The sequence below is a fragment of the Pseudochaenichthys georgianus genome, unplaced genomic scaffold (genome assembly GCF_902827115.2).
Source record: "Pseudochaenichthys georgianus unplaced genomic scaffold, fPseGeo1.2 scaffold_624_arrow_ctg1, whole genome shotgun sequence".
Taxonomy (NCBI): domain Eukaryota; kingdom Metazoa; phylum Chordata; class Actinopteri; order Perciformes; family Channichthyidae; genus Pseudochaenichthys; species Pseudochaenichthys georgianus.
Genome location: NW_027263182.1, coordinates 115,521 through 123,513, shown reverse-complemented (window position 1 = coordinate 123,513; position 7,993 = coordinate 115,521).

Here is a 7,993-nt window from a genome sequence, read left to right as displayed (position 1 = left end):
TCTATTCCTTCCTCTTCAGTAGTGAAGAGGCCTGGGGAGACTCTCAGTCTCTCCTGCAGGGGATCTGGCTTCACATTTAGCTGCTGCAGCATGCACTGGGTCAGACAACCTGCTGGAAAAAGCACTGGAATGGATGGGTCGTGTTTTACAGCGATGCAAGTGGAACAGACTATGCCAGCAGATTACAAGAACGGATAGAAGTCACCAGAGATGATAGCAACAGCATGGTGCATCTGAGGCTGTCCAACTTAAAGCCAGAGGACTCTGCTGTGTATTACTGCGCCAAACACACACACTGGTTAAAGGAAACCTCTAACTATGTATTATCACTAATACCAACAGGTGGCAGTAAATGATAAAAGTCAGATAATAGTAAGGAGACAAAGACAGCTTTTCTAAACACACTATGAAAGCAACAGCTGCTGTGGAATTTCACTTCCCCCTTTTAGATATACATTTTACTTCAGGCATTCTTGCAACAATATTGTCCCATTATTTTTATTTTTAACAGAAAGTATCAAGGATAGATTTCTGCATGATGTGTCCAGTAATGTGGGCTAGGGTTTTGCTGAGCAGAATAAATGATTATATCTTATTTAAATGTAAATAAAAGTTAGTGATAAGTAACTTAAAATGTATCCTTATAATTGTCCAACCACAAATCCAAAAGACAACTCTTGACAGGACAGTCCGTCCCTCTTTAATAGCCTGTCAGTGTCCCTCTCTATGCAAAGTGAACTTCCTCACAGTCTGCTATAAAGACTTGATATCATGCTGTCAGCTGCAGCAGAAGAGAGAGAAGCTCCATCAGGTCACCTTCAACACCAACCATGTTCTCTGTAGCTCTGCTGCTGCTGCTGGCTGCTGGATCCTGTGAGTCTCACTGAGGCAGAGACACTGACAGAACGCTCACACTGACTGCTCTCTGTTATTAACCTCGCTCACTGTTCAACATGTTTCCCTCCACAGGTGTGAAGTGTGAGCAGCTGATACAGCCAGCCTCTGTGACTGTGCAGCCAGGTCAACGTCTGACCATCACCTGTCAGGTCTCTTATTCTCTTAGCAGCCACTACACAGCCTGGATCAGACAGCCTGCAGGGAAAGGACTGGAGTGGATAGGAATGAAATACACTGGAAGTTCATACTACAAAGATTCACTGAAGAGCAAGTTCAGTATTCGACTTAGACTCTTCCAGCAACACAGTGACTCTGAACGGACAGAGCGTGCAAGCCTGGAGACTCTGCTGTGTATTACTGTGCCAGAGACCACACTGTGACACACACCATCAGTAGAGCTGAACAAAAACCCATCAGAGCCTGAACACTTGTAACATGAAGCCACCAGAGGAGGAGCCCTCAGACCAGAAATGATCTCATAACACCAGCTCACTGTTACATCACCAGTTAAACATTTAGAGGTTATAGTCACTGATACATTACTGTATGTATTCCCAGAATAAACAATTAACACTTCTTTAAATTATTAAACATCAGCCTTTTCAAGTATCCATATTATATAACATTCAGTAATTGAATTATTTGCTCTAAATTTAACTTTCTTTACAACCAATTTCAGTTCTAATAATATTGTTCACACTTTTTATTCACAAATACTAAACAGGAACACAACAAAAAATTGTTGGATGTCAGAGTTTCTTTCCAAAAACAATGCATGCATTTTTGTTCTTTATTGACACAAAACTTCATTTTTGATTAAAAATGTAAATGTTAAAGACATGAGATGTAGATAAAACCTTTAGAGTTATCTTATTTACTAAATTAACTCGTTTTGGGTAATGAAAATAATGTTAATACCTTTATTTTAATCAAAAGTAAATAAAATCCATTATTTGTTTGTTCATCTGACACATCTGAATTACATAACAATAATACAATGTTACAAAGTGACTTCAGCCCAATAAGAATGATTAACAAATTTATAATTGTAAGAGATAATGTCAGAAAGGAGGAGTCAATGCAAAACTCAGATGTCTCCCCCTCTACTTATGTGACTGCAGAGAGGAGGACAGAGGACAGAGGACACACAGTTTAACATGATGGACTATAGGACAGGACTGCTGCTGCTCACTGTCTGCTGGGCAGGTCAACATCTTTACTGATCTTTATCCAACACAGCTTCTAATTGTGTCAACAGCTTATTTCACCAGATGTGTTTTTATCCTCTCTACAGGTGTTGGTGGTCAGACTCTGACAGAATCTGAACCAGTGACTAAAGGGCCTGGAGAATCTCACACATTGACCTGTACGACTTCTGGATACACATTCAGTAGCTATTGGATGGTCTGGGTCAGACAGGCTCCTGGAAAAGGACTGGAGTGGATCGCTTTGATACACCCTACAACCAGTAGCAGCATCTACTACTCTGAGTCAGTGAAAGGCCGGTTCACCGGCTCCAGCAACAACATACAGCAGTGTATCTGCAGATGAACAGTCTGACGGCTGTAGACTCTGCTGTTTATTACTGTGCTCGACACACAGTGACTGAAGCTGGTTTGAGCAGCTGTACAAAAACCCCTCATCATTACAACAGTTTTCTCACACTGTTAATGTGAGATTTGTAGTCTTTCAATATCATGACAACGGTAGTTACACCAAACACAGTACGATTAGAAAAATATTTCTTAACAGATAGCAATGAAATCAATAAATAGAGTTATCATGTTTATTGCAGAACAGAGCCTTATCAAAATGTCTCTTTAGAGAAGACAGCAGCTGAACCATAAAAAGCATGTATGTGCCAACATTTAGAAAATGGTCTAATCTGAGATCCTACGTCTTTTAACTTATTTAGTTTGCATTTTTCATTCATTGCAGGAATGTGTTTTTGCACATTGTTAAATAGGTTTCAGTTCCTTAGTAGTTTATTTCCTCGTAAGGCTCCAAGTTTCTCTGTATCTGTCCTCAAACTGCCACTATTTGAATACTGAAACCTTAAAGTAAAAAAAGAAACAAAACCCAGGTCTTCATCCAGCTGCAGCAAACACAAGTAAACATTTAGAGCATCCTGCTTTCCTTCATTGCAGTTACAACATAAACATAATTAAAACATATCGTTCAACCAATTTCTGAATTAGTTTCGAATTGTTACAACTAAAACAATTGGTTCAGGGAAAGCTAACCACTCTTGGTGGTTGCTCTGTTTTGTTTGGTCTGGTCGCTGAAGGTCAGACCATAACTGAGATCTGAACCGCAGTCAGGGAAACCCGGAGAACCTCACAGACTCACCTGCACAACATCTGGGATTCAGCTTGGAGGCTCACGATGGAACTGGATCAGACAGGCTCCTGGGAAAGGACTGGATGGATCGCTTTAATACACACAGCTAGTACTCCGATCTCTTACTCCCATCGGTCCAGGGTAGATTCACTATCTCCAGAGATGACTCCAGCAGTAAAGTGTATCTCAGATGAACAGTCTGAAGGCCGAGGACACAGCAGTGTATCACTGTGCCAGAAGACACAGTGAGAGACAGTAACAGGATAATCGTACAAAAACTACTTCCTCTATTCAATACCACCACTTGAACATTAAATAGATCCTAACTACATTTATTGCAATGCTCATATTTTTTAAAGGCGCATCTTTTCCACTATTAAATTATCTAATGATATAACATAACTAATGATGTAGGGTACATTAACAACTCTTCAAATTCTTCTCATGAGAAAAGGACAAAAATAAAACATCTATAGCAAAAACAGAATTAACTGTCATTATAAACCACTAAAATAAAAAGATCACATTAGTGGTTTTGTTTACATATATTTTAAGTATAATACGAGCAAGTTAACTGTCTATGACACTTATAACACTGGATTAGAAAAACATACAGAACAGATAAGTTCACTGGCCCTTAATAAAGTATTAAAATATACATTTCAGGTGTGCTGTCCCATTTCAAACAACGCAGCTGATTATCTGATTCAGTTTGGTTAAACTGTGCCCATGTATCTCTAGAAGAACATTAATGAATGCACACTTTGATAACATGAAAGAGTAAAAAAACATCTATTAGATTTTGCCATTGAACACAAATCATCATTAATCATAAACATTATCATCAGGAAAGTTTCATCTGTTTGAACTGGAAACAGTACTGTCACAATAACCACAACCAAAGGAAGCTAATTCTATATTTAACACTGGAGACAACAACTGACTCCAGTCTGCTAACTGGCCACACTTTAATCGACCGTAAACACATTGGAGAAGTTGATGCAATAAAAAATATATATTAACAATGTTTCACTTAAAGAAGCAGCTCTGATCGTCTAATCTCTGACCCAAATTCAATCAAATACACCTGAGATTAATGGTTAGTTAATTAATTAAGCTTATTGTCGTATTGGATGTAGGCCCAGCTGTCCCTCTGGCAATCAAAATCATTATACTTTACATGAAGTCTATTGGTTGTCCCTTTATAAATGGCCTTGCAAAGTTATTCTGAAAAAAACACACACTTAGTTAAAGGAGGAGTCAATGCAAAACTCAGATATCTCTCCCTCTACTTATGTGACTGCAGAGAGGAGGACAGAGGACACACAGTTTAACATGATGGACTATAGGACAGGACTGCTGCTGCTCACTGTCTGCTGGGCAGGTCAACATCTTTACTGATCTTTATCCAACACAGCTTCTAATTGTGTCAACAACTTATTTCACGAGATGTGTTTTATCCTCTCTCCAGGTGTTGATGGTCAGACTCTGACCGAATCTGATCCAGTGACTAAAAGGCCTGGAGAATCTCACAGATTGACCTGTTCTACTTCTGGATTCACATTAAATAACTACTGGATACACTGGGTCAGACAGGCTGAAGGAAAAGGACTGGAGTGGATCGCTGCGATCAATGGTGGCACCGTGTACTACTCTGAGTCAGTGAAAGGCCGGTTCACCGGCTCCAGCAACAACATAACAGCAGGTGTATCTGCAGGTGAACAGTCTGACGGCTGTAGACTCTGCTGTTTATTACTGTGCTCGAGACACAGTGACTGAAGCTGGTTGAGCAGCTGTACAAAAACCCCTCATCATTACAACAGTTTCTCAAACTGTTAATGTGAGATTTGGAGTCTTTCAATATCATGACAACGGTAGTTACACCAAACACTGTACGATTAGAAAAATATTTCTTAACAGATAGGCAATGAAATCAATAAATAGAGTTATCATGTTTATTGCAGAACAGAGCCTTATCAAAAATGTCTCTTTATAGAAGACGGCAGCTGAACCATAAAAAAGCATTTATGCGCTAACATTTTGAAAATGGTCTAATCTGAGATCCTACGTCTTTTAACTTATTTAGTTTGCATTTTTCATTCATTGCAGAAATGTGTTTTTGCACATTGTTAAATAGGTTTCAGTTCCTTAGTAGTTTATGTCCTCTTAAGGCTCCAAGTTTCTCTGTATCTGTCCTCAACTGCCACTATTTGAATACTGAAACCTTTAAAGTAAAAAAAGAAACAAAAACCCAGGTCTTCATGCAGCTGCAGCAAACACAAGTAACATTTAGAGCATCCTGCTTTCCTTCATTGGCAGTTACAAAATAAAATAAATAAACACATATCGTTTGACCAATTTCTGAATTAGTTTTGAATTGTTACAACTAAAACAATGATTAGAAGTAAAGCTTTTACGTTACTCATATGAGTTATAGTCAAATTAAATCAAATTAATCAACTGGATGTTTCGTTGAAAAAGAATAATTATAGTAATTTAATCAACAGTTCATTTGTATCAACAATTGCCTTAAATAACTATTTGCTGTTAGTTTAAATGAATGGTTTAATGCTGTTTGTATAGCCTTGAATTTGACTTTTAAAGCAGAATGTGAAGTAGGAGGAGCTAATCGTCAAATGAATTCTCAAAGGGATCAAGTTTACTTCATATTTAAAGAGGGGACTCAAGCTTTTGAAAAACACAAGAAAACTGTGAGAAACATGGCTCAGGGAAAGCTAACACTCTGGAGGTTGCTCTGTTTGTTTTGTCTGTCGCTGAAGTTCAGACCATAACTGAGTCTGAACCAGCAGTCAGGAAACCCGGAGACCTCACAGACTCACCTGCACAAATCTGGATTCAACTTGGAGGCTCACGATGGAACTGGATCAGACAGGCTCCTGGGAAAGGACTGGAGTGGATCGCTTTAATACACACAGCTAGTACTCCGATCTCTTACTCCCAGTCGGTCCAGGGTAGATTCACTATCTCCAGAGATGACTCCAGCAGTAAAGTGTATCTGCAGATGAACAGTCTAGAAGGCCGAGGACACAGCAGTGTATCACTGTGCCAGAAGACACAGTGAGAGACAGTAACAGGAGAATCGTACAAAAACTACTTCCTCTATTCAATACCACCACTTGAACATTAAATAGATCCTAACTACATTTATTGCAATGCTCATATTTTTTAAAAGGCGCATCTTTTCCACTATTAAATTATCTAATGATATAACATAACTAATGATGTAGGTACATTAACAACTCTTCAAATTCTTCTCATGAGAAAAGGACAAAAATAAAACCATCTATAGCAAAAATAGAATTAACTGTCATTAATAAACCACTAAAATAAAAAGATCACATTAGTGGTTTTGTTTACATATATTTTAAGTATAATACGAGCAATTTAACTGTCTATGACACTTATAACACTGATTAGAAAACATACAGAACAGATAAGTTCACTGCCCTTAATAAAGTATTTAAATATACATTTCAGGTGTGCTGTCCCATTTCAAACAACAGCAGCTGATTATCTGATTCAGTTTGGTTAAACTGTGCCCATGTATCTCTAGAAGAACATTAATGAATGCACACTTTGATAACATGAAAGAGTAAAAAACATCTATTAGATTTGCCAATTGAACACAAATCATCATTATATCATAAACATTATCATCAGGAAAGTTTCATCTGTTTGAATTTGAAACATTACTGTCACATAACCACAACCAAAGGAAGCTAATTCTATATTTAACACTGGAGACAAACAACTGACTCCAGTCAGCTAACTGGCACACTTTAATCCACCGTAAACACATTGGAGAAGTTGATTCAATAAAAAATATATATTAACAATGTTTCCCTTAAAGAAGCAGCTCTGATCGTCTAATCTCTGACCCAAATTCAATCAAATACACCTGAGATTAATGGTTAGTTAATTAATTGAGCTGTATTGTCGTATTGGATGTAGGCCCAGCTGTCCCTCTGGCAATCAAAATCATTATACTTTGCATGAAGTCTATTGGTTGTCCCTTTATAAATGGCCATTGCAAAGTTATTCTGAAAAAAACACACACTTAGTTAAAGGAGGAGTCAATGCAAAACTCAGATATCTCCCCTCTACTTATGTGACTGCAGAGAGGAGGACAGAGGACAGAGGACACACAGTTTAACATGATGGACTATAGGACAGGACTGCTGCTGCTCACTGTCTGCTGGGCAGGTCAACATCTTTACTGATCTTTATCCAACACAGATTCTAATTGTGTCAACAATTTATTTCAACAGATGTGTTTGTATCCTCTTTACAGGTGTTGGTGGTCAGACTCTGACAGAATCTGAACCAGTGACTAAAAGGCCTGGAGAATCTCACAGACTGATCCTGTACAGCCTCTGGATTCACATTCAGTAACTACAACATGCACTGGGTCAGACAGGCTCCTGGAAAAGGACTGGATTGGATCGCTTATATCCACCCTGATGGCAGTAGCAGCATCGACTACTCTCAGTCAGTGAAAGGCCGCTTCACCATCTCCAGAGACAACAGCAGACAGCAGCTGTATCTGCAGATGAGCAGTCTGACGGCTGTAGACTCTGCTGTTTATTACTGTGCTCGAGAGACACAGTGACTGAAGCTCGTTGAGCAGCTGTACAAAAACCTACAGTCCTCATCCTTACTTTGTTGATAGAGTACAAGGATAATTATACTTTGACTAAATCTTTCCTTGCTGTAGTTTTATGAAAATGAAAAAACA